Source organism: Oncorhynchus clarkii, chromosome 6 (assembly GCF_045791955.1).
Source record: "Oncorhynchus clarkii lewisi isolate Uvic-CL-2024 chromosome 6, UVic_Ocla_1.0, whole genome shotgun sequence".
Classification (NCBI taxonomy): Eukaryota; Metazoa; Chordata; class Actinopteri; order Salmoniformes; family Salmonidae; genus Oncorhynchus; species Oncorhynchus clarkii.
Genome location: NC_092152.1, coordinates 55,071,706 through 55,095,736, shown reverse-complemented (window position 1 = coordinate 55,095,736; position 24,031 = coordinate 55,071,706). Strand labels below are relative to the sequence as shown.

The following is a 24,031-nucleotide window of genomic DNA, read 5'->3' as shown; positions in this document are numbered from 1 at the left end:
TGTTACCTCATTCTAGACGTGTAGATAATGTTGCTAGTTACACATATGCTTTAGTGTAGAGTTTCAGGGTTTCCTGACTCACATGTATGGAGACAACGGTTGTTGCGTGATGTTATGGTGTAAGGTCAGTAGTTACACTCTTATTACAGAGTAATGAAAAAGCATGACTTATGGTAAGGTGACATAAATTGGCACAACAATGCTGCCAAGTCTTTGTCTTTATGAGTCTTTGTAGTCTTAATGAGCCTAGCTAGGAAGTGTGTATATTGTCCTTAGAATAGACTCAAGTTTGGAGTCACACATGTAAACTGGGGCAGGAGGAAATTAAATCCTAGCACACCGCTGGACAGGTAAGCACTTCCCAGAGTTGTCACATGGAGTCTTACTCAGACTTGGTTGTCCCTAGGGGTGCAAGCGAAGGCCCTGCAGAGATGCAGTGGTAGTATATTAACAAGCTCGAGATTTAATGCAATGCAACAGCTGCTCAACCATCAAACTTTTTCTTCCTGACGATGCGGGCTGCTGGCTGGGAGGCTAGTGGCCTGCTGGTAAACTTTAGTGGCTCCAGATGTGTCATCAGCTTTGGGAGTCTTGAACGGAGCGTTGAGATAAGTAAGGGACGAGTAAGCAGGGCCTCGCTGGTTGTCGTAAACCTCTAACAAACAACGTCACATGAGCTGTACAGTGTAAACTTTTCACGTAGTGTTCATATGCAAGTTTGATTGCGCAATGTCGAACAATCAGGTAAAGCAACAAGGTTAAAGGGTAAAGTAGATGGAGTTATGAATAGCAGTTGATATAATGAAGGCCTATAGTGTAAATGTTACACATTACAAATGTGGGTTGCTTCAAAAATAGATCCTAGACCTAGATAATGCAACCAGGTTATTTGTGTAATCCAACCACGAAATGACAATGTATGTGAAGAAGGTAAACCACTTAATTAGTTTGTTTTCCCATGATTTCATCCAAAGTAAAATCATGGTTTACAATTCGATTACGGTAACCAGCACACGTTTTACGTTGGATACCATATGTAATGAAATGCAATGAGCAACATGATCATGTTCCTAGTCAGGGATATATGTAATCAAGCATAGTCATTTTTCACTCATGACTAATCAAGGCCACTCCCAATGGACGTTAAAACCATCAATCCTGGATGAGCCGTGATACGTGATCAGAGCCTCCCTCTGTATTGATCAGCTTATATAAACGTAAGCCTGTATTCCCAAAATCAAAGCGGTGGCATCTTTCGTCCAGGTGGAGCCAAAATGGCTGCCATAAATGGAGACCAAGTAGACCTAGTCTCCCACTCGCTCTCTGTGCTCTCCTGCTTTGGAGTGACTGGAAGCTTTTATGTGGAGTGACTAATGCTAGCTCTCCAGGGCCCGGGGTGTATCGGTGCATGTGTGAGTGCGTGTGTGAGTCCATGCGTGTGTACACAAGGAGCCAGCCTATAGGGGCCTCCACTCACTGTTGATGACTCAGAAGGCAACCCGGAGGACTACAAAGACCAAGATCCCCCGCATAAAGTGCATGGGAGTTGGTCTTTTGTAAAAAATGATGAACATTCTGATAAATGAAAGAGAACCCTTATTGTTATGGTGCTTGACAAACCACGTGGTTTTGTTCAAAGATATGCTTAGGTCAAGGGAAGCAAGCGGAATCATATTTTCTCGAAGTGAAATGATTCAAACTAGGTAACATTTTACTTCATCAAGATATGCTTTGTAAAGGGTTTGTAAGTGGTTTATTGACTATCTATTATATGTTTATAGGTAATATAATAAACAGCTATACTCGTTGAGATTTTGATTGACAAATTGTGAGACTAATATTAGTGATAACTGCTTATTATTAACCATCAATTATTAATGAACAGTCCATAAGCTACTTACAATCCCTTTATAAACCCTTTATAAAGTATGCTTCAATGTAGTGTTACCCAAAAATCAATTGGCCGTTTTAAAGAAAAAGTTGAAACGCATGGTTGTAATCGGTCTAGTACAGAGTCAAAGGGAGCTGCTTTTAAACCAACCGAGGTAAATAGTTACAGAAATACTGCTGAGGGGTGGAGAATGCTGTTGTTTACTTTATATTGCTGATGTCATAACATCCATAATTGAATGATTTATTTACTTATGGAGTCTCTCATGGCTTCGTCTGATAACATAGACATGTCGTTACCCCCGACCATAAATGTTTGGGATATATTTTCCTAAGGAGTCATTGTGGAACTTTTGCTTTACTATTATCCTTGTCTTTGATTTTATAAAATCTCATGTTACAAAAATGTACCAGTAAGCACTTGAATGGTCAAATATGATTGGTTTTGGCTTCCTCACAGAGGTTTTGATGGAGACTTGCAGATATGCCCCTTGGCAAAACATGCTACTTCTCTTTACAAGTAACAGTCAGTGCTCAAGGGCTTTGTATGTCTTCAAATTTTATTTGGCCAGGTCCACAGAATTATTTTGGGAAGGCGTTCACTTCTTTGGTGGATTACGCAGGAAACGACAAAGTTCTCTTTTAGGATTTTGTTTTACTTCTCGAGCCACTAACAGTAAGTCCTTTCTCCCTCAAGCCAAGTCTTGGTTTTTATACAGTCATGGTTTTCTGCTCATTCGTCAGAGGTCTTCTACAGCTGGCACGTTAAAACACTGCTCGTGTGATGGAAAATTCCATCTCCATTTTTATAAATAACAAATGGTTTATTTGTTATTTTCTTCTATAATCCTTTTTACCCATCCTTGAGAAACAACTCTGCTCCACCGGCAGGTGGAAAGAGAAAGATTAAAGGTTGATCTCTAGAGTAAATGATTATACAGCAATGATGTTTATCTAACAATTACTAGGTAACCTAAACATGATGAAAGACAAAGTATTATTTGTTTCTTCTTTATTGGTGATTTATAAAGGGATCTTCAATCCTTAATTCCAATTAACATAGCAGCTTTTTATTTGTGTACTTGGTAGCTGGTTGTACTGTAGATAGTTGCAGTGTAATGATGTTAATGGTTTTATCAACACTTTCTAACTATTTGACATCGATTTAACAGATCACACAGCCAGTCTACTGTACTTTTCACTGCATGTCAAGAAATACTCAAGATGCACACAGCACTCTTTGTGTTGGTTTCCTGGACACTGATTTTTAGTCCTGAACTAAGCTTAATCTGTGTTCGGGGGCAACTGCCACTCTATGTCCTATGTAGAATTAGGCCTACTCTTTCAATGGGGCGGCAGGGTAGCCTAGTGGTTAGAGCATTGGACTTGTAACCGAAAGGTTGCAAGTTCAAATCCCAGAGCTGACAAGGTACAAAATCTGTCGTTCTGCCCCTGAACAGGCAGTTAACCCACTGTTCCTAGGCCGTCATTGAAAATAAGAATTTGTTCTTAACTGACTTGCCTAGTAAAATAAAGGTAAAATAAAAAAATGTTCCAAAAGCAACGAAACACCTGCATTTAACAAAATGACCGAGCTGTAAAGAAATGATCAAATCTGCAATATCCTGAATGAAGTGGCTTAAATGCTGTTCATTAACATTTATCCCACTCTAAAAGGTCACAAAGAATTCTCCATTTTCCACATTATCCACTTAAAAACGGTCCAATTTCCTCCCCGCTGCCATTTACGCATAGTCTACTAAACAACGATCATTTGTTGTTGACTGCTATTGTTTAGGAGATTAATAATATTAAGGCCAAACACCTTTGTTGTACGACACATCTGCGAGGCTGTGGTACTTGCTGCCTTTTGAGATAAAATAAAATATTCTAGCTTGTATTTGAGCATCTGCCTTATCATTAGTAATCTCACTGTTTGCCTTGGTGAGTTTCCGGTGAGTTAATTGGGACTTTGTGCCCTCCCTTGAGTGCCGGCTGAAAAATTTGCACGTTTGAGGCTATAAATAGCTGATAGCATTTCCTGCTGTGCTGGGGAGAGATTTTGTATTTTGAAAATAACCTGTCTTGATGCCATTTGTTGTTGCATTGCCAGCTATCTTTATTCTGTATAGACACACCAAGGGGTGTCATCACAGAGAACAGAGAGAACCTTGTGGCACGAGATTAGCTTTGTCTTAATTAATGTAAGTTCAAAAGAGAAGGATAACAATCTGTAGTACACTGCAAGAGCTCCTATTCAAGTCAATGAGAGTTCTGGTTTTCTCTCAATACATATGCCAACAAAAGCTCAAACACATGACCTTTTCATACTTTCATCATTGAGTATTACGTCATTTCCAAATTGCTTTTTGAAATAATTGGGAATAGGAAGGTTTAACTGTATACCAGGCTCTCCGGTGTAGCTTTGGAACACAAATTGGGCAATCAGAGTTGATCAATCAGTTGAGGCTTATGCTCTTCCACTGTTATGTTCCCAGGCCTAAAGTTAAAAACACTTTTCCCAAGGGGGCTGGGGGCCACGATAAGCTGCAGAGGAGAACATTTGTGGTGTAAGCATTGTCATAGCAACCGTGACTGGAATTTTCTGATGTATACTGTGTCGGAGTAAAGTGTGTGTGCGTATGCCTGTGCGTGTGTGTGTACGCTCATCTGTATATGTGTATTTTTAAGTGGTTTGAGAGTCTGTTTTTCCAACTCTCACCCTCTGTTTGGAAAATATGTGCAGTTTCCCCCCAAACAAACCACTGGCAGGCTGCAACTTAATATACAAGAGATTTATTTTGTGACTCCATCTAGCAGTTACAGCACCTGTGGGTTGGAGTCTGAAATCCAACTGCAATTCAGCAAAACTGGGAAAACTCTTAATATCACTTTTCCGATCCTTTTTGATGTGTTACATGTTGTGCCCTTAAGTGGTTTCTGCCCTCTGACTGGGGAGCGTGGTTTAACTCTCAGTGTGGGGTTGCATTATTCATCACACTTTCAGAGTTGCAACGCCACGTGTCAAAATGTGGCACTTCGCTGTCATTTCTATGTTGCCGCAGCAACATTTCACACAGCTATGGACGCACAGGAAGTGTGTGTTTGTTATTGTTTGGTTGTGTACCTGCACTTCTTTGTGTTTGTTCTGTTTTTGAGATGTATCCACCCCACAACGTTTGTGAATTGGAAGGTTAGAGTAACGGTGTAAAAACAGTGGAATAATAACCCTATTATCCTAGGCCTAGTGATACAGTACACCAGTGTAACGTGTGTTTTGCACTCTGGCTGATGGAACTATCCTATTCTAACTATCCCAGAAACTCCTGAACTTGGCACTGTCAACACCTATTGACACTCCTCCTTATACATGTCTGTCTGTGTTTTAGCTCCTGACTGGGAAAGCGTAAATACTGTTATCACCCACATTGAAATTTTGTATTTGGTTTTCAAAACGTCTTCGTGCACTCCTTTATCGACTTTCCTTTCCTTTCGACCGCCCATCAATCAAGTAATGCTGCTCCGATTGGTCCCTTGGCATCCGGATAGCCACTGGAGACCTGTGGTTCTGACTAATATGATCACTTCTAGGAAGTTCTCGAGTATTACCGCAAAACCATTTGGTTGTTACAAAGGGCAACATCTGTTAGATGCTATTATTGAGGGAAGGGTATTTGTTCTGCTGCCGATTTCATTTGAGTCATTTAGCAGACCCTCTAAGCAACTTACAATTTGTGCATTCATCTTAAGATAGTTAGAAAACTCCAGAAAGTTCCTGTGTGAACAGTCATTGTGTAGTCAATCACATTGGCTAATCACGCTCACCCGCTCCTTTGTAGTTAACAAAAAAAATAGCTAATCAATGGAATAAGCCAAGAAAGAGAGCAAAAGCAACAATTTGATGTGTTTTTCTCAGCTGTTCTCATTCACAGCACCCCCTTAATCATCCCCCGACATCCACCTTCTCCGTCTCATTAATGAAGTCCAAATGTTTCAGTCAGGTCCAGACGCCTGGGCAGCGTTTCATGGCTTACTGGATTCCTGGCACAAGATAATTATGAAATGCGGTTTTTCACTATTCACGCCAAATGGACTGCACAATGCACTTTTCATTTGCATTTGACTTAATTTATGCGTGTCCTATGAGTTGCTTGCTTGACCCGAACTCTTTACTTAATGTGTGTAAGTGGGTCATTCCTACATTTCTTGCTTTATTTACTATAAGTTATGCTTAATGTACAGTGTGACCAGCTGCCGTCGCTAACTCAAACCGTTGCTTATTGCATTGGCCTTCTGTGGTAGGCGAATGTGGGAGGTAAAGAGGACTAAGTTGTTCTCAGGTGTTATTGTAAGATTAGGCAAAGGAGCTTCAGCAGTGCTGTGCGGTCAGGAAAGGCACTTGTGGCCAAAGGCGTTACAAAGAAAGCTGTGTCTAGTGACCCCAGCGTAATATGATCCAATAGGCAGACAGAGTTGTGGTAATGAAGAGGAATAGAAAAGCAATAAGGATCATTCCACTCGTGTGAGCCAGATTCGATCTTGCGACTTCAGTAAGGCCATGGGCCTAATTGGTCATATAACATTCATGTAAAATACCTGACCACAGCCATCCATCCCACTTCTGACACCAGTGTAGCATATTTGTGTGGTTTGCTGCCTAACTGTAACTGCGATAAAACCAGGGACCTACTGCACGCTAACTCAATACTTTACTGACATACACGCGCACACACACACATAAACAACGGCATTCATGGACAGATCATTTGTATGAGCTGCAATTCATTGGGAACAAATGGCTTTATCATTCTCGAATGGATGAAGGTCATTGACAGTATAAATGAATTCGAAGAGGAGGGATGGAAGTCTGGGTAGAGATGACTGCTGATATAATTTTTGTTTCAGATGCATCTGTGTGATTTATTATGTGGGAAGTAAGGCTATAAATCAACCATTCTGGCATTTCTCCTCTGCTAGGGAGTCACAGACATGTTACCGTTTCTGCTTTTGGCTGTAGAGGCTTCAGAATCAGACATGCTAGCTGAACTTTCCCATTTTGGCTGTGGTTTCACACGATGCAGGTTTGTCCTGCTCGTGCATTCGCAATCCTCTATGCTCACATTTTGATGTTTTGTTTCTAGTTTTTAGGGAGGTATTTTAACCCCATCTGAGCAAATAGGTGTAAACTCTGTACTTGGTTGTCAACACTTTATAAATATGGCTCTTAATAGTAGTATATCCTTCCTAAGCTTATAAGGTAGACATGCACAGTAATTCAACTGTTTGCCCTTGTGAGTTTGTGCATAAATAAATATTAGTTATTCATGGTTGAACCTCTCACTCTGTGCCAGTAATGATGCCCTGGTCCTTTAAAAAATGTGTCTGCGACTTGTACAATGTGGCACAACCATGGTAGAATTGCACATGTATAACTGTGTATAGCTGCCATTAGTTGTTATTATTTCAATATCTTTGGCATATATTTGCTATGGACTTTTATTATACCAGCAATGACCTCCCTACATCCCATAAACACAGTGCATTTGGAGCGCTTGTCACTGCCTAGCAACAACTGTAGCCAGGTTTGCTTTCCACTTGTACACCAGTAGAATAGCGTCTAAACATAGTTTATTCAACCTCACAGCAATGTTCCAACAAAAAAGCTATTGTAGGACTGAAGTTATTTGAGTTGCGGCTGTATAAGCTCCCTCAGTCGGCTTGTAGTGAATTCACTCGTAAACACCGTATTTCGTAGATCTGCTCTTGCCAGTCCTGCCATCCCATGTGCACAGAGCTTGTTTACATGGGACGAGGGCGTCTTTGCATTAATGATGTTTACTGACCGCCGCCACCCCGCCAGCGCCATGCCTTTAATTCGCTGTGATGGTCTGTCATGGTGTAATATGACTCACAGTGCATTGCACATGTGCTTTCCGAGTGCCCCCCCCCCCCCCCCTTTGTCGCTTTGAATCAACTTGAGTCCCACAGCCGCCACGCTTGTTTGCATGGGCTGCCTTGGCTAGCACAGCTGACCAACACAGCACAGCCAATGAGAAAAATAAACAGCGTCTGTGTGGGCACTCAACCATGCCAGCAAAAGAGTACATTGCAGATAAATCTGCATTGGTGAACCGTAGCAAAACGACGTCAGAATATTTTCTGCGGACAATTGGCGGCTGTGGGCTTAAAATGAGCTTGAGAATGGTGAACCGAATGTTGATTATTTGTGTGCGTTTGCGTGTGTGTGGCCTGCATATTTATAGTCTGCTTTGTGTGACTGTGAATGTCAGGACTGATCTGAGAGCAGTGCCTGCAGGAGAATGAGGAAAGAATCCCCCAGCCTTTGGATTAGTGTCAGTGTGCAGGAAGCAAAGGCTGCACCCCCCCCCCCCCCCCCCCCCCCCCCCCCTGAGCTACGTGTGTCTGTTGGGTCTCTAAAGCTGTCTGTTTTAATTCTCTCCATACTACAGTACATAGCGTTTCCATTATAGTCTCTCGATTGTCTTGAAGCCCTTCATGACAGCCATCATCCCCTCCATTAGTTCAGGTTTTCAGTCCTCTCCATATCGGTTTGTATCCACTTGAAATCCGTGCCACTTGAACATCAATAGAGAACGAATTCAAAGAATCTGAATGAGGCTGTTGAGAATTCTTAGCAGTCCAAGATAATTCTACATTTCATCAGTCAGTCTGTGTCACTGGCTCAAGGGATTTGGTCCCTACGTTAGCCTATCAAATTATATCTGAGAAAGATGTGCCTTGGGTTTTGGTCATTATTAAGCTTTGCCTATGAGGTTGTCGTATCTATGAGTATTGGTACCAAGAAATCTGATATTTTAAGGCAGCGTAGGCAGCTTCTTCACAGGTCATTTAGATCAGTAAAGTTATGGTGAAACACACTATATAGGCCTACCTCTTGTTCACTGCTTGGATATGCCTGTACTTGGCAAGGCCTAGATTCAATCAGATCAAGCGTTAACCGGTGATAGCCGACACCCGCATAGCTGATGTTCAAGTTCAAGTTTTTACCAATATCCACATGGCAGTCAAAGATACTGAATTACATGGATATTACAATACATACATAACACATTCAAATTGGAATCACAAGTAAAATTCATGACAATATGTACATTAAGGAGACTCACAGGGTCCCTCCTTGCGAACATTAGAAAAAGTTTAAGTTTAACCTGGACATCAAAATGCTCATCAGCCAATTAAATTGTTGACTTATTTGCACGTGATCAAACGCTACGTTAGCTGTTCCAATTACACAACCTGACACATTTAGCCCTATGCTAACCTGAGCAGGTGGCAGTGATTATTTCCTGTAACAAATTCTGCATCAGCCTATCAAATATCTGAGACTTTATATCCACCAACCAATGGCATTTCTTAAAATAGGTCAACTGTGCATATTTCCTTTATGCGTATTTTAGAATATTCTCATGAAAATCTGTCGCCAATTGGATGGAAACCTAGCTTGTGAGAAAATCCCACATTTTTGCTCATCCATTTCACACACATCCATGTGCTTTTATGGAGAAAAAAATATGCAGTTATCAACAACATTTAAGTTTATAATTCATCCTAAAAACATTTTTGAAGAGCATTATGGAGCATTATAGCTGTAATTTACTGTCTTCAAATCAAATCAAATCAAATTTTATTTGTCACATACACATGGTTAGCAGATGTTAATGCGAGTGTAGCGAAATGCTTGTGCTTCTAGTTCCGACAATGCAGTGATAACCAACAAGTAATCTAACTAACAATTCCAAAACTACTGTCTTATACACAGTGTAAGGGGATAAAGAATATGTACATAAGGATATATGAATGAGTGATGGTACAGAGCAGCATAGGCAAGATACAGTAGATGGTATCGAGTACAGTATATACATATGAGATGAGTATGTAAACAAAGTGGCATAGTTAAAGTGGCTAGTGATACATGTATTACATAAGGATACAGTCGATGATATAGAGTACAGTATATACGTATGCATATGAGATGAATAATGTAGGGTAAGTAACATTATATAAGGTAGCATTGTTTAAAGTGGCTAGTGATATATTTACATAATTTCCCATCAATTCCCATTATTAAAGTGGCTGGAGTTGAGTCAGTGTGTTGGCAGCAGCCACTCAATGTTAGTGGTGGCTGTTTAACAGTCTGATGGCCTTGAGATATAAGCTGTTTTTCAGTCTCTCGGTCCCAGCTTTGATGCACCTGTACTGACCTCGCCTTCTGGATGATAGCGGGGTGAACAGGCAGTGGCTCGGGTGGTTGATGTCCTTGATGATCTTTATGGCCTTCCTGTAACATCGGGTGGAGTAGGTGTCCTGGAGGGCAGGTAGTTTGCCCCCGGTGATGCGTTGTGCAGACCTCACTACCCTCTGGAGAGCCTTACGGTTGAGGGCGGAGCAGTTGCCGTACCAGGCGGTGATACAGCCCGCCAGGATGCTCTCGATTGTGCATCTGTAGAAGTTTGTGAGTGCTTTTGGTGACAAGCCGAATTTCTTCAGCCTCCTGAGGTTGAAGAGGCGCTGCTGCGCCTTCTTCACAATGCTGTCTGTGTGAGTGGACCAATTCAGTTTGTCTGTGATGTGTATGCCGAGGAACTTAAAACTTGCTACCCTCTCCACTACTGTTCCATCAATGTGGATAGTGGGGTGTTCCCTCTGCTGTTTCCTGAAGTCCACAATCATCTCCTTAGTTTTGTTGACGTTGAGTGTGAGGTTATTTTCCTGACACCACACTCCGAGGGCCCTCACCTCCTCCCTGTAGGCCGTCTCGTCGTTGTTGGTAATCAAGCCTACCACTGTTGTGTCGTCCGCAAACTTGATGATTGAGTTGGAGGCGTGCGTGGCCACGCAGTCGTGGGTGAACAGGGAGTACAGGAGAGGGCTCAGAATGCACCCTTGTGGGGCCCCAGTGTTGAGGATCAGCGGGGAGGAGATGTTGCCTACCCTCACCACCTGGGGGCGGCCCGTCAGGAAGTCCAGTACCCAGTTGCACAGGGCGGGGTCGAGACCCAGGGTCTCGAGCTTGATGACGAGCTTGGAGGGTACTATGGTGTTGAATGCCGAGCTGTAGTCAATGAACAGCATTCTCACATAGGTATTCCTCTTGTCCAGATGGGTTAGGGCAGTGTGCAGTGTGGTTGAGATTGCATCGTCTGTGGACCTATTTGGGCATTAAGCATAATTTCTGTCTGGGAGCACACACTGCTATAGCGGTTGACACTGAAACAACAGTGCACATTAACATTGGATTCAAGCGCCCCTCGCATCAAGCATTTCTGTTAAGGATAACACTGTTCACTGCTGGTCCTCGATGCTTGATTCAAATAACGCATATGTGACAAAGTCGATGATTATAATAAAGCATAGAAATAGTACATGTAAGTGTAGTCTATGTAATATAGCCTATAGTAGCAATTATTATTTATGTAGCTGTGCTATGTATGTAGTAGCCTATGTGACATCTGCAAGAGGTATTCCAACAAGAAACTCCTCATTAAAGGTATTCATAATCTTCATTTACAAGGTTTTCCTGCCCTTCTCTTCTCAACACACTAACACAATAAATGTAATTCTATATTTTCAAAGGGGGGAAAAAAACAAATGTGAGATTCAAACCCTTGCCACAATCTGCGACAATTACGTGGAGTTAGGTACGTTAGGTGGAACGACCCAGCCACAGTACGTAGCCAGCCTGCATGCAATTAGTGCTATTGACTCGCTAGCGCCACTGATTTAGCATCCCGCTAAGAACAGGTTTCCACTAGTTTTAGCAGCTTCTACTCAAGGTCTCTAGCTCTACGTTGGTTCCCACCGTTTACAGTTAGCTCACTGAACTGTCGAGTGACCTATCGAGATAGATAGCGAACGGCACCACACGTGTCAAAGCTAGCAACCTTTCATGCTAAGCCACCATTTGTTTTGTTTGGCTAACAGGAGTGTGGCTGTTTCTTCAAAGTTTGTTACCCCAACACTGAAGCACCATCCCTTTTTACATTCCCTTGTAAAAGATAAGCCTAGCAGTGCATTTTACCTCAAGTTACTTGGTTTAAACACAGTCGGCATATGGTATTAACACCCACTGGCGTGGCTAGCTGCCTATCGTCACTCAGGTGGTTATAGCCTGCTAATTAGCTAGCATCACACTTAGAGCTACTTTCACTAACCTGAAAGTATATAGAATTACTTTATTTCCCACTCCCCTGGTGAATAAAGCTTTCTTTTTCTGCTTAACTAGCTTCCAGCTAATGTTACCTTTGTTGAATAGCAGCTTGTGGTGCGGGTATCCTTCGCTTCCCTCCCGGTCGAAACGAGATGGCGACAGGTTTAACGAGCAAGTCATCAGGGAAGGGGGAGAGAAAGCAGTCCAAGGCTAACAAGGCTTGTCCTGGCAATTTCAGCAATTACATGGCCCATTCTGATTCCCATCTGTTATGTTCTGCCTGCCTTGGTGTGGACCATGCAATGGCAGGTTACGTGAACCATGCTCGATGTGCGCATTGCGCCCAGATGGGCCCAGATGTCCTTAAACATAGAGAAAGGTACATAGAAAGGGGAACTTCCTACTAGGGGAGTGGCGACTTCATCCTGAAGTTGTCGATGAGGTGTGGGGACATTACAGAAGAGCTCTGCCACCGATCTGTATGCATCGCAGGACAATGCACACTGTCGCTTGTTCTTCGCGATGAGAGATTACAGTGCTTCTGTATGCCTTTCCTCCCTTGGGCCTTTTTCTTGGTCTGTTAGTAAAAAGATGGAGAGTGTTTCATTTGTAACTCCCCAAATGTCACTGGTAACATACATTTGGCGGCAGAATTGTTATTGGGCCACTGTAGACTACATTTAGTGTTCTAAAATGTTTTAACAGTCCACTGGAAAGCCCATGAGAGTTTTCCCTAAATTGCGACGCCTCATGCGGGGCCTCTCCAATCTATTAACCCATCAAACCCCTCCCTCCTTCTCTTATTTCCTGAATCACATTCTATTTCTATGACAACAACTCGCCTACTTCAAGCCCATTCCATGAAATCTAACAAGCCAATCAGCATTCATCACACATTTGACTCAGATGAAACACAGCTTGTAGCTGCATCCGAGAAGAATGTTGTTGGTATTGCAGATTCCCGAAGGTCGGAAGTAACATTGTAAATAAAATGTCACAGGGAAAACATTCTATTAAGCCATGTTTTGATTTTCCTCTGGCCAGGAAATGTTTTTTCCTTCTTTTTTTAAATGATTGTTATTTGGAGCAGTTTGTGTGATACCACTGCTGTTCGACGAAAGCCCAAGCATGGCCTTTTCCACAGCAATTTAAAAAGGAGCTGCTACAGTGTTACTGCGGTTACGTTGTTCCTTGGAAAGCTATGTTTGGGAGTTAGCTGCATCATAAAACACAAGTCAATCGTTTAAAATGTCTCATATTTGGAGTTAGAACCTCTGAAATGATTACTCCAATACCCGGATGGTATTTAATGTGGTTTATTATGAGATTATTATAATAGATTTAAGTGGGGTCATTCATGCTCATGACAACTGCTCATGATAACTGCATATTTTTCTGTGAACAATTATCTTGTATTATATTGAGTACAAGGTAACGTAGAAGCAGTGCATACAAGCAGTACACAGGGGAGAAACATCAAAATAAAAGAGAAAAATAAATAAATAAAGTGAAGAATCAAAAAGAAAGCACAAAACAAATAGTGTCACAGTTCATGTGTATTATGTGGTGAATTATGATAACTGCATCATAATGCATTATACCTGCAGGTTTTAAGTAAAATGTTACCGAAGTGGAATTTGTGGTATTGTGCTTAAGGAGAAATGTATGGCATCAGCTTTGGTTCTGAAGTCATTGGGCACACAGATCCACTCCTCTTTGCACGCTAATAGGCTCCTGTTTGACTTTGGCAATATATTCATATCAATCTCTGTCAGGGTGAAGGGACTGACGATAGGTATTTAAGCCCTGCACTTCCCTCGTTAGTCACCTTCTGTCCTGTACAAGTAACGTGTTCCTTTTCAACAAAATGTAATTAGAACCCTTAAAGGGGAAGTCCAGTCAGAGATTTATGTTGCTCCTCACATTTATTGGTATATTTGATATAATTTATTTTATTATATAATTTACTTATTTGGTATAAATTAGTTTCAAAACAAATCAAATTGTATTTTTCAGATGCTTTTGTAAGTGAAATGCTTACTTACAGGCCCTACCCAACAACGCAGAGAGAAAAATAAAAGACAAATATTAACACGAGGAATAAATATTCAATGAGTAACGATAACTTGGCTATACACGGGGTGCCAGTACCGAGTCGATGTGCAGGGGTACAAGGTAATTGAGGCAGATCTGTTTATTTATTTGATTTATTTCACCTTTATTTAACCAGGTAGGCAAGTTGAGAACAAGTTCTCATTTACAATTGCAACCTGGCCAAGATAAAGCAAAGCAGTTCGACACATACAACGACACAGACTTACACATGGAGTAAAATAAACATACAGTCAATAGTACAGCAGAAACAAGTCTATATACGATGTGAGCAAATGAGGTGAGATAAGGGAGGTAATGGCAAAAAAAGGCCATGGTGGCAAAGTAAATACAATATAGCAAGTAAAACACTGGAATGGTATATTTGCAGTGGAAGAATGTGCAAAGTAGAAATAAAAATGATGGGGTGCAAACGAGCAAAATAAATAAATAAAATGAAATAAAATAAATACAGTAGGGAAAGAGGTAGTTGTTTGGGCTAAATTATAGGTGGGCTATGTACAGGTGCAGTAATCTGTGAGCTGCTCTGACAGCTAGTGCTTAAAGCTAGTGAGGGAGATAAGTGTTTCCAGTTTCAGAGATTTTTGTAGTTCGTTCCAGTCATTGGCAGCAGAGAACTGGAAGGAGAGGCGGCCAAAGAAATAATTGGTTTTGCGAGTGACCAGAGAGATATACCTGCTGGAGCGCGTGCTACAGGTGGGTGATGCTATGGTGACCAGCGAGCTGAGATAAGGGAGGACTTTACCTAGCAGGGTCTTGTAGATGACATGGAGCCAGTGGGTTTGGCGACGAGCATGAAGCGAGTGCCAGCCAACGAGAGCGTACAGGTCACAATGGTGGGTAGTATATGGGGCTTTGGTGACAAAACTGATGGCACTGTGATAGACTGCATCCAATTTGTTGAGTAGGGTATTGGAGGCTATTTTGTAAATGACATCGCCGAAGTCGAGGATTGGTAGGATGGTCAGTTTTACAAGGGTATGTTTGGCAGCATGAGTGAAGGATGCTTTGTTGCAAAATAGGAAGCCAATTCTAGATTTAACTTTGGATTGGAGATGTTTGATGTGGGTCTGGAAGGAGAGTTTACAGTTTAACCAGACACCTAGGTATTTGTAGTTGTCCACGTATTCTGAGTCAGAGCCGTCCAGAGTAGTGATGTTGGACAGGCGGGCAGGTGCAGGCAGCGATCGGGTGAAGAGCATGCATTTAGTTTTACTTGTATTTAAGAGCAATTGGAGGCCACGGAAGGAGAGTTGTATGGTATTGAAGCTTGCCTGGAGGGTTGTTATCACAGTGTCCAAAGAAGGGCCAGAAATATACAGAATGGTGTCGTCTATGTAGAGGTGGATCAGAGACTCAACAGCAGCAAGAGCGACATCATTGATGTATACAGAGAAGAGAGTTGGTCCAAGAATTGAACCCTGTGGCACCCCCATAGAGACTGCCAGAGGTCCGGACAGCAGACCCTCCGATTTGACACACTGAACTCTATCAGAGAAGTAGTTGGTGAACCAGGCGAGGCAATCATTTGAGAAATCAAGGCTGTCGAGTCTGCCGATGAGGATGTGGTGATTGACAGAGTCGAAAGCCTTGGCCAGATCAAATGTACATATAGATAGGGTAAAGTGACTAGGTAAGAGGATAGATAATAAACAGTAACAGCAGCACATATGATGAGTCAAAATAGTTAGTGCAAAAAGTGTCTAAAAATGTCACTAAGCACACACACCCGAGGGGCCCCCGTGTTGAGGGTCAGCGTGGCGGATGTGTTGTCGGCCTGTCAGGAAGTCCAGGATCGTGTTGCAGAGGTAGGTGTTTAATCCCAGGGTCCTTAGCTTAGTGGTGAGCATGGAGGGCACTATGGTGTTGAACGCTGAGATGTAGTCAGTGAACAGCATTCTCATGTTGGTGTTCCTTTTGTCCTTGTGGGAAAGGGCAGTGTGGAGTGCAATAGAGATTGCATTATTGTTGGATCTGTTGGGGCGGTATGCGAATTGGAGGGTGTCTGGGATGATGGTGTTGATGTGAGCAATGACCAGCCTTTCAAAGCATTTTCAAATCAAATCAAAGTGTATTTGTCACGTGCACTGAATACAACAGGTATTACAGTGAAATGCTTACTTACAGGCTCTAACCAATAGTGCAAAAAAGGTATTAGGTGAACAATAGGTAAGTAAAGAAATAAAACAACAGTAAAAAGACAGGCTATATACAGTAGCGAGGATATAAAAGTAGCAAGTCTACATATAGTAGACTAGTTAGTCAGGCTGATTGAGGTAGTATGCACATGTAGATATGGTTCAAGTGACTTTGCATATATGATTAAACAGAGAGTAGCAGTAGCGTAAAAGAGGGGTTGGCGGATGGTGGGTTGTGGGTGGCTGGACACAATGCAGATAGCCCGGTTAGCCAATGTGCGGCAGCACTGGTTGGTCGGCCCAATTGAGGTAGTATGTACATGAATGTATAGTTAAAATGACTATGCATATATGATAAACAGAGAGCAGTAGCAGTGTAAAAATAGGGGTTGGGGGGGACATACAATGCAAATTGTTAGAGTAGACATTTTATGGCTACAGATGTGAGTGCTACGGGGTGATAGTCATTAAGACAGGTTACCTTGGCGTTCTTGGGCACTATGGTGGTCTGCTTGAAACATGTAGGTATTACAGACTGGGTCAGGGAGAGGTTAAAATTGTAATTGAAGACACTTTCCAACTGGTCAGCACATGCTCTGAGTATGCAACCTGGTAATCCATCTGGCCCTGCGGCCTAGTGAATGTTATCTTGAAACAAGTTCTTTCTCACATCGGCTTTGGAGAGTGTGATCACACATTCCTCTGGAATAGCTGGTGCTCTCATGCATGGTTCAGTGTTGCAAGCCTCGAAGCGGGCATAGAATAATTTTAGCTCGTTGGTAGGCTCTCGTCACTGGACAGCGCTCAGCTGGGTTTCCATTTGTAATCCGTGATAGTTTGCCAGCCCTGTCACACTACAGCGCCAGAGCCGGTGTAGTAGGATACTATCTCGGGTCCTGTATTGATGGCTCGGGGATAGAAGCTGGCCTGTTGGATGGTTCGTTGGAGGGCGTAGCGGGATATCTTATAAGCGTCCGGATTAGTGTCCCGCTCCTTGAAAGCATTTGGTAAAACTAATTTTGGTTTCCCATGCTTTAAAATCCCCGGCCACGAGAAGTGCCGCCTCTGGATGTGCATTTTCTTGTTTGCTTAGGGCCCTATACAGCTCATTGAGTGCGCTTTGACACACATAACACTTATTAAAGGAGCACAGAGAAAAAGACAACTCTAGACAAAAGTAGTCTCTGAGGTCACAGGTTTACGTTCCCTCTCCTCTACCTATTCAGGGGAATAGTTTTAAATGTTGTCATCATCAATGATGGTATATCGTGGCAGGGGATACAGTAGCTGTACGACAGTATTGTGGCAGCACAATTAGCTCAATTGAGACTGGGATTTCCACTTTGAATTCGTGAAGATGTATGTGGCCGTGTTGAAGAATTGAGACACATAAACAATAGTGATTACGCTCATGGAACTCATGAAAATCTTTATAATGACATTGCATACATTTTGAAAGTAGTGCTTTCTTAGGTATAGACTGGGGAGCTACTATATAATCCATTGTATAATTGTATAACTTACACTAGCTAGTGTGAAACCTGTGAAAAGCTAACACTTTTGCTTCTCCTAGACCTATGTTCTGGACTTTGCTACTAGTGTGTCAATTGTTTGACGAAGAATGTTTACACACTTGGTATGTTTACCCATAAGTGGTTTAGAATAAGCATAAGTGGCATTAACCAGTCATAAAATATCCATAAAGTCATCAGAAGAAACTCTCTACAATATATAATATATAACAGATGTGGATTGTTGCCACCTTAAACAAAATGTAGCAGGAGAATGTGAAGGAGTTTCATGTATTGTATGTATGTGTCAATATGGGAGCCTATTTCTATTTCTTGGTTCTGGCTTCAGTGCATGGAAACAATGTACAGTTTGTGTTGTAAAACGAGACAGCAGGACATGTCACAGAGATGCAATGCTAATTCAGTTATTTCGGAGAGCAGCCTAAGGACAGACATGACTGTCCTTGAGCCTGACCATTCACAACACAACCACTCAGTAAGAAAGTAGTTGTCTAGTCTCTGGCATAGCTTTGGAGTTAACACAGAACGTCTGGGTCTAGGCCTGAGACAGTGTGAGAAATCTGGGAATCCTGCAATTACTGATATACTGAAACACCAGCTGTTTCATTCAAAGAAGAGGGCTGTCTTGAATTGATCATGTCTTTACTATTAAATAAATACACATGAAATTAGGTACATTTACATTACACAGAAAAAGAAGAGCAATGCTAAGGAATTGTATTGCTAATTCAATCAATGTCTCGTATATAGATATTACGAGAAGTGTCCATTTTCACGATATGCTCTAGGCAATAAAACATATATCTAATACATTTGATCTATCCAAATGTTTAGATCTGGGTTTATTTTCCCAATGAGGCCCTAGCCGCAGAGGGAGCATGCAGTTCACCAGTAGTGGAATGATGCACCCCTCCATGTTGGCCTCCAGTTCCCACCCCTGACAATCCAGGTTAATGTTTTGGAACTACATGAGGCGTTTGGCTCCGAGCTGAACGGAGGACAAAAGGGTGTCAGGGACCCAATAACTCAGACTTAATGGCCGAGCTAGGGCGATTGTTATCTGATGTGGTATGCTGCAGATATTCCACTGGGCCATAATAGAAAAAAGAGACTGCAGTGTATTGGTACCCATGAGATTCGAATATGGGAATGGTTTCATGTTCATAAACGCTGACACCAGTTGCTAACCTGATAGATATTGTATATGCTGTATTGATAACCTGCTGTTAGATAACCTGGCATGATAAACTGGTATTTGTAGATAACTGGAATGATAATATCTGGTATTAGATAACCTGTAATGATAACCTGGTACCCATACATAACCTGTAACGACAACCTGTAATGATAAATTGGTCTTTGTAGATAACTGGAATGATAACCTGGAATGGTATTTGATAACCTGGTATCTGTAGATAACCTGGAATGATAACCTGGAATGATAACCTGGTATTCATGTCCTGTTTATTTTTTTGTTACAGTGCTATCAGTTGATGGCTTAGGAGATGATGTGCTGGCTGGTACTCTTGGAATTGGCAGAGAAAGAGCATATATTATGACTGGTCATCTGGGGTGAGACAACGGACATCGATAACCACAGATCTACTGCAAGAGTGAACCCAGCAATTGGACATCAGAAGTTTGAATGGACAAATTAGACATTGGGACAATATACGGAGCGCACAAGGAACAAAAATCTTTCCTAGAAAGCCTGGAGGCATGGAAATGAGTAAGTCATGGCCCAAATGATTGCCTTAATTATTACATATATACCTATATATGAAGTGATGAAACTAGAGACTTATCCGAGTTCAAATATGTTTTTCTTTATGTGTGAAACAGTGTCTTGTAAAGAACAGATGTGAATATTTTAATAAGATAGAGAAAAATTGTTTGGTTGTAATGTTGACAATGTTTTAGTTGGGTCTGCTTTGTAGTTGTCATTGATAACCAAATGGTGGAGTTTCTCTCTGCTTACGTGCAGCAAGCAGAATGAGTTGATCTATTTTTATCTTGTTTCGTATTGTCAACCAAAATAAGGCTGGCTTGAGGCGGAGCTGCTCGCTCAGCTACCAGCTACAATGTCTTTCAATTCACAACATCATGTTATGACAACTATATTACAATTCAGAAAGGAGTAGGGAGTCAAAAACGAGACAAAATGACTCTACAATATACATGAAACATATCTGATTATTTTTGTCCTCTTTTTTTTCACATACTGTAAGCATCTGTTCACACACTCTCAAACACAAAAGATGTCAGGTGCGCATACACACACACAAACACACAGAATGATCTACCGAAGGGACACAAAGGGTTTTCCCTAAGATGCAAATTTTATTATGTTAGTGATATAATTGACCAGCTGCTTTGTTGACACAAACCTCGATCCATTTAAAGTTAACTGTATGCAAAGTAACATGGATGTGTGTTATATATTTTTTTAAACCTAGCCTTGACTATTACTTAACCAAAGTTTAAACCCTGATTTTATTGTACGTGGTGTACACTTCCTCTGGAGATGTTGTGAAAATAGATACACATTGAATAGAACATATGCCGATGTTTATATTTCTGTGTCCAACAATGTGTCGCAAATCATGACATTTGAGACAATTCTACTTAGTTTGACTGTTAACAATGTTCATATCTTCAGAAGACGTGCTCCATTTTTATTTACATGAACATTGAACATGTTGTGGATGCTGCTCCAACAAGATCCGTGATTTTGCCCTTCAATTTAGATTTGAGATTTTTCAATTGAGTTTCTTATTGTGCTGTTCTCATATAACTGCTCGTAGAACATCCGCCCGCTCTCTTTTGTTCTGCTTTCAAAGACGCATAGTTGTATGCACTGCTTGCTTGTTGCAGCTTTGTCAGACAAATCAAGTGTTAGCTTTTTTTAAAACATAAATGCCAGCTTATGTTTAAGCCCATCCTTCTTACGTTCAGTCAACAGCCAAGAACTTAGTAATTCTCGCTCCTGGGCGTGCTGTCTATTATTGTGATGTCGGCCCATGATGACCGTGCTTCAGGGCACCAACAACACCAGAGTTCTTTATTCTTTTTATGTTATTGAAAGGGGTGGAACCTAATATTATGTACAGTATTATTGACATAGACAATGGACTGCATTTCTATTCTCTTCCATAAAAAGACAACATACATATTTCATTGTACTGTCTGAAAAGACATAGAACACTTGAATCTGGAGATGAAAAGTGCTCTCAATATCAGTGTCTGTTCTTCATCTGCTTACATAGAAAATCCTAATTATACCCCCCACCACCACTACTCCATATACATGTCTATTCTTATTGGTTACGCTATATCCCTCTATTACAAAATAGTTGAAGGTCTGTGGTCAAGATTTTCCTCAATGTTCAGAAAACCCTATCAAATATACCATGCTAGCCTCTGCTAAAATGTACTTTGTTATCAAATTCTTTAAGCATCACTGGTTATTTACCAGTGATTGCAGAAAAAGTAAGTGCTGTTTATTCCCTGATCCCATAGTCCCATTGTTTTACATTTTGAAGCAAACACAAAGCCCATGCACATCCTGATAATTGATGTCTGTCAAAGTGTAATAGTTTAAGGCTAAATCCCTCAGCAGTTAATGGTATCATTTAGGTGTGCCTAGCAAGAAGTTGTTGTGTCTTGCCATAGTTAAGCTAAAATACTCTGGATTCCCAAAATGTAGTTGAATAAGCAGTGACTTAAGGGAAAACAAAGAGAAAGAGGTATCTTTCAACATCAAGTTTTTCTAGGATATTACAATGTTACTATGCTGTTAGATACTGTATACTGTTAGCAAAGCTGACCTTCTCCCTAGTTATCTACCCAATCCATAGTATAACTCTGAAGGGATGGCTTCTTTTGACAATATCAATCAGTGTTATGTCCCGGCCTAAAGCACTACGCATAATGATGAGACTGTAAAAAAAATAATACAAAAAGCCATTCTAAGTCATCCGTATAGCCTGTGTAGCCTCAAGACCACAACGATGATATTTGACTACATTATGGTAACATATTATGGTGATGGATGGACTGTGATTGGACTGAACTGAAAAGACAAAGTCAATGAAAAAGCTTTTCACAATGCCCTAATATCAAAGATGGGGCTTAGCCCTGCCCACAGTATCTAGACGCATCTTTAGTATAGACATGAGGCCTGCTTCAAGGTGTGCCTAGTTACAGTGAAAAGGTCCAGAAAATGGACAACTATAGCTGGTCTGTCTTTGAACACTAACCTGTTGTTCACGCAAAGTGTCTCAAGAGTGCTGATCTAGGATCAGTTCCCCTGTCCAGTTTATCTTATTCATTGTTGATCTAAAAGGCAAAACCGATCCTTTATCGGCACTCCTACTCTGACATGCTTGATACATACGGCCCCAAATATAACAAACATATACAAATCAAATCAAGTTCACAACTTGAAAATCATTATAATGACATGTTTAACTATTGTGTACATTTTAAAGTTGTGCCTTCTTGGGTATAGATTGGGTAGCTACTAAGGGTCCATTGTATATATGAATATAACATACATAAACAAATCAAATCCAGTTTTATTTTTCACACGCTTCGTAGACAACATGTGTTGACTAACTGTGAAATGCTTACTTACGCGTTCATTTCCAACAATGCAGTTAAAGATTAAAAAAATATGTAATACAACATTTAAATAGTGACACAAGGAATAAATACACAGTGAATAACAAATAAAAACAACATGGCTATATACAGGGAGTACCTGTACCGAGTCGATGTGCAGAGGTATGTGCTGTACATATAGGTAGGGTTAAAGTGATTAGGCAACAGGATAGATAATACACAGTAGCAGCAGCATATGTGGTGTGTGTGTATGTGTGTGTGTTGCGTCAATACATGTGCGTGCATGTTATGTGTTTGTGGGCCTACGTAGGGAGTGTGTGTGTGTGTGTATGTTTTGGTTACAGTAATATGTTTCAGCCATGGAATCATTGTACCATCACGAAGTACGTTTGCCATGAACATCCACATGGAAATGACATGGGTTATTTTTCTGTTCAAATGTAACTAAATGTTCATGCTGTCCGAGTATGTGTGTGTATTTGAACCATTCATTTTCATGAACACTGGAGGGTCATTAAGGGAGCGAAATCAAAATCAAAATCAAAATAGAACTGTCTCTTAAAGTTGATATTAAAACAACAAGTGTATTTCAGGATGTTGTAATATTCCTACAGTCCAAATGTGATAAAATACCGATGTTTTGGTCAGCCTTGCTTTTTTTTTCTGCATGTTTCTTTGTTTTTGAAAAGTGCATCCTAATTGGAGATGTTTGTATTCTTTTCTTGCAGTTTTACTTCTTCTCCCTGTACTATCTTTGGAGCTCGTTCATTTCCTACCCTTATTTTTGATTTTTATTTTTTATTTTTATTTAGGTCAATCTTCAGACTTTTGGATTTTCTACATCAATATCATTTTTTTGTAGGCAGCAATATGAGATGTCATCGAACGGAGTATGTGCAATGTTGAATAAAGAAAAATATAATATATGAAATAAAAACTACTTGCGAGAGTGACTTGTTAGGGGATTGCAACAACATGATCTATGAATGGTGTTCATATGTCACCTCGTAATTTACTGGTTATGCCCTTATGCAAGAAGCACCTGTTGGACATGTTTTGCAGGGTTCAAGATGTAGAATTTTACAGTAATAGGACCCATGTTGGCACCAAATGTTCTAAAGCAATGACATAGGATTCCAATGTGTGCAACATTGAGGAGCACTTCATCATCGAGAGCATTGCTTGACCAGTACAACAATATTACAAATCCCAAAGACGCATATGGCAGTTACAATAAATAAGGACTTTATGAATTCAATTTGGAATAAGATGTTCCCATAAAAAATGTTTATTGTTGCCGTAGGCATTCTGTGACTCATCCCAGTTTTTCCAAATTTGGAAACGGAGCGTCACCCAGGGTCTTTTAGAATGTTCCAAGCTTTCTTACATCTGTCACCCAGTTGCCTCAAAGGCTTCCCAATAACCAGACATATTCTGTATAAACTTCTCTTGACAATTTTCTTTTACTCTGAACTCATCATTTGAAAGACCTTGTACACCCATTGCTAAAATGTGTTAGTTCACAACAATGTCCTCAAAAAAATCTA

The 24,031-nt window shown here is 40.9% G+C and overlaps 1 protein-coding gene across 1 annotated transcript in view; it reads left to right on the top strand.

Annotated features, from left to right (window-relative positions):
• Positions 1-23,019, top strand: part of LOC139411298 (potassium voltage-gated channel subfamily A member 1-like) — a 28,695-nt gene extending 5,676 nt beyond the window's left edge. Inside the window, exon 2 of the mRNA XM_071157418.1 lies at positions 19,343-23,019. The gene's annotated coding sequence lies outside the window, so the exon portion shown is untranslated. The remainder of the gene's footprint in view (positions 1-19,342) is intronic.
• Positions 23,020-24,031: the final 1,012 nt, after the last annotated feature.